General features: G+C 40.1%; 1 protein-coding gene across 1 annotated transcript in view; it reads right to left on the bottom strand.

Annotated features, from left to right (window-relative positions):
- The window catches only part of cadm2a (cell adhesion molecule 2a), a 122137-nt gene that overhangs the window by 62346 nt on the left and 55472 nt on the right, over nt 1-4319 (bottom strand). The gene's annotated exons all lie outside the window — the stretch shown is intronic.

The following is a 4319-nucleotide window of genomic DNA, read 5'->3' as shown; positions in this document are numbered from 1 at the left end:
TTAGAGAGAGAGGGGATGACACGCAGCAAAGGGCCGCAGGTCGGATTCGAACCCGGGCCGCTGTAGCAACTCCATATATGGGATGCCAGCTCTACCGACTCAGATAACCAGGCACCCCAGAAACTGTGTTTTGTGCCCACAATTGCACACACACACACACACGCTGTACAGGTGCCATATATGTGAGTTATGTTTAATAAGGTCCTTTTTCATATTCATTTGCACTCATTTGACACTGACACCATTATGTTGTCACATTTTCTAAAAATAACCCTGATTTAATCTTTTGCTAGGAAAAAAAAGGAAAAAAATATATGGACAGGTAAATTAATCTCTGGTGCTGTACTGATTGGCTGCACTATATACACATATACAGTACAAATGACTATATGCAATAGGAACCCTTAACCAGTCACTCAGTCCTTCAGTCACATACATATGTCTCTGCCACGTACACACATTAACTGGTGAACTAGTGCTTTGAGGTGAACTGAGCCTTTATCTGCCCACTGATCAGCATGAATCTTATCTGGCTTGTTATGTTTTCCTACCAACAGCCTCATTATATTGGCGAGAGAGGCAGGAGGGAGACATGTGCTTGACTCTGATCTACACACCCTCTGTTCCCCTATTAAGAGTGCAATGGATTTTCTATACTGTCACAGTAAGATAGAAAAGGATGACAGCCAGGTAAGAGTGGCCTTTAAAGAGAGGAGGGGGTCAACAGTGAATGAGACGGAGATCTTACAGTCAAACACATGCTCCTGGAGAGTGAGAGTTAAAATGAGTTACGCATTCAGACGCAGCAGGAAAAAGAGGAAACCCTGCATAGTGAACTGTAAAGGGGAAACATGTGATGTTGATGCTGTTATTACCAATGATGTTGCTAAGGATGAGAAGAAGGAGGAGGAAGAAAATGGAGACTAGGGTTTTGACATGATAAATATACTAAATCTATCACTCCACAACAATCAGCCTTTTGAAAACAATGAACCTTGCTTCAAGGACTTGAAATACAGAATACCTGTGTAGGTTTAGTGTTGCTTCTCTGTACAAAAGCAACAGTTTTATCAGTTTTTACAGTTATTAAACAGAAGGCCAGCTACCCACTAGGATTTAGAATCATCCTAGTTAACATACCTTTTTTAAATACTGGTCCCCTGGGAATAATGCACCACACGGAAAAGTGGTGGAGTGCTCATGAACGACAAACAATGGAGGAGAGTGTGGTGCGTCTTCCCAGGGGAACACTTTAGACTCCATTGGATGAGCATGTGCAGAAAGAATTTAGATTTTCTAAAAACAGAAAGTAATTGGAAAGATCATTTACACTTTTTTTCTTTCGACTAATACATTTTTTTGTCTAGATGGGCCACTTGTGATCAAGGTGTTTAAGCGAGATATCTTTACCCTGATTGGCTCTTATTCTGATTATTTCCAAAATATTAACTCCACATGCAAACACATATTGTGCTATACCTTTATTTTTAAGTTTGGCTCAGATTCTTTAATAAAAATGCTTTATAACTTTATCACGTCCACCAATAATCACAATTGACCAATTATTTGTTAATACAATTAACGATTTGTGCACATGCCAAGTTTGTTTGTCTTTTCTGCACAGGATGTGACCCTTGCTTCTCTAATCATTAGCCAAAGATGGTAACTAAACAGAAAGAGATTACAGTCCTGGTTGACTAAATTCGTAGTTTTGAGAGGCATATTTACTGAAGCACACAGCTGAATGAAATCAGGTTATCTCCTCTCAAATAAACACTCTGCCTCTCCTCTCTGCCTCTCTCTGATCTATAATCCGCTCTCACAGCCATCCTGCAGACACAGGGAATGATGGAGAAGATTTTGATCACTGTAATTTACTGCCACCTTTCCAGAGTCTGGCAATAGTAAAGGGCAATATCAGACAATTAAATACTCAATTATTAATCTGATGACCTCGGACCGTCCTCTTCAGTGTTTATGAGCTTGAATAATTTACTGCCAAAAATGAAAAACACTATCAACACACTAAGATGAGCTTTATAATATGAGGATGCTGCCATTTTAAAACCAGAAGACACATTCTGATGCCAAGCAAACCATTTTGTCAGTCACGTTTCCCACTGACTTGGTAATGACGAGTAAACAATGCATACTAAAATCCCATAAAAACAAAACAGCACGTTTGAAAGCTGAAAGAAAAGCTTAAATTGCTGTATCACAAAAAACCTTAAAAACCTCCCTGCCAATTTAAAAACTACCTTCCATCAAAAGATTAAAATGTGACTGTTTGGGAATTAAGCAAACAGAAACATTAAAACAAGAGAATTCAGAACAAACTGAAGCATCAGTCAATTATTTGGAATAAAAAACTAAATCCAGTTTCACTCTACTGCTGTTAGTTCTGTCAGGCTGAGTTAGAGGCAGAGCAGGGAAACGCAGCCATAACTCACCTCGAACTTTGCCTTTTGAAGCCATCACTGGAGTCCCCAAGTAGACAAGAGGGGTTGGATGGACGGCAAGAGAGGCAGATGCCAGAAAACAGAGAGGAAAAGAGAACAAAGACAGAAGACAGAGCAACTGATTAGATAACCGCAAGAAGAACAGTGCCTGTATCTGTCGCGTATATATGCAGAAACACCATTGTTTTTATCTTAAATGTCAATCATGAGTGCTGAGATCGTTCAACCCTGAAAGAGAATGTCCTGATTTAGCTCATCAGCAAATTGAGACCTTACAGTGTGGCACCTTTTAATTAGTTGCGTCACATCATCTAGATCATGCAAGTAAGCTCGTCGCTTTTTAATGAGCTTGCAAGACCCATAAGGATATGGGCATACTGTAGATATCATGTTGTTGATTAGTCAATGCTGTGCTTCATTTGATTTATAGTGCACAGACTTTACGAACATTTTACAGTTAATTATCTTGTTTTTAGCTGACACCTATATGGCTTCGGTTGTATGTGTATGCATATAGGAAGTAATGATTTTTCCGTGTGTGTGTGTGTGAGAGAGCTCAGAACAGACTACAGTCATGCATGCACACGCTGGTGCACCATATTAGGTTGTGACTGACAGCACTGTAATCAGTGAGGGGAAGCACAAACAGGACTGTCATCTAGCAGAGAATATACCATGATATGGGAGGGTTCACTGAACAGTTTGGTAAAAACCATATAGGCCAATATATAAAAACAAAGGGAACCAAGACTCAGAGGACCTAACCAACAGCAAGAGCGTCACCTCTGAGGCATAGTGCCGGTAAAAACAGACCGGGAAAGCCAAATAATCAACATAGATCGTCTATTAGCACATGCGTGTCTGTGTATGTTCGCGTGTATCCCGAGGGAATGACTCTTATGCTTCACACACGCTGCTTTGCCAAATTGATGGATCAATTGGAATGCCTCCAGTGAGCCTGAAAACCTGTACAGGTCTAAGAGACAGCGCCTGGAAAAGAACGAGAGAGAAGGAACAAAGAGAATACAACCGCAGGTGCCAGAGTCTGCAGATTATAAAAAATTATTGTGCTTTCTTTTCGATTACAGATTAATAAATCACTCCCCCTGTACACAACAAATATAGAATTTCCCATTTTGGCTACTCAACATAATGTAAATAGGTGTAAATTCACTGAAAGCTAGAGATACAAGCCAGCTGCTGAAGAGTCCGACCACTCTTTCGAATCTCACATACATCTTGTTTTTGTTGATATTTGAGTGCCTCATCAAATCCTGATAGCCAATTTTCAGTAGCTGATGGAGATGATTATGTTTTGTTAGTACTATTTCACAGCTTGCGAGGAAGTAAGAAAGTGGAAGAGAGAAAGTCTTTTTTTGTGCGTGAATTTTCAACCTTCATTTTCACACATTTTTGGTCTTTAGCATCATGTTCATTGGCACACCGCAGGGGGCAAATAAGAGAGGAACAAAAAGGAACAAACAATTATATAAGTAAAACATTCTTGTGAGCACACACTATTGATGTCTTACACATGCACACGCACGTAGCCGGTGGAAATTTCACACCTTGCTGCTGTGTCACTGGTCAAGAGGGAGAGGGGCCAACAGAGAAACAGGGCAGCGGATGTCACATCTCTACCAACACTGCTTTTTTCTACATGAGACTGATGGCTTTGTGAAATATTCCCTCGGCAAGTCTGACCTCGCTCTATTCCAGCCTTTCATCCCTCCTGTCAAGGTATGAGTTCCCTGTCACAACTGTGGCTCTGTGATCTCTCCCAGTCAATGCCCATGAAAAAACACAGATCCTGAAAATGAAAGATGGAAAAAACATATTATATGTTTTTTTTTTTTTTTT

This window comes from Morone saxatilis, unplaced genomic scaffold (assembly GCF_004916995.1).
Source record: "Morone saxatilis isolate NCDOM2014 unplaced genomic scaffold, NCSU_SB_2.0 Contig20, whole genome shotgun sequence".
Taxonomy (NCBI): domain Eukaryota; kingdom Metazoa; phylum Chordata; class Actinopteri; family Moronidae; genus Morone; species Morone saxatilis.
This window is presented reverse-complemented; position numbering and strand designations above follow the sequence as displayed.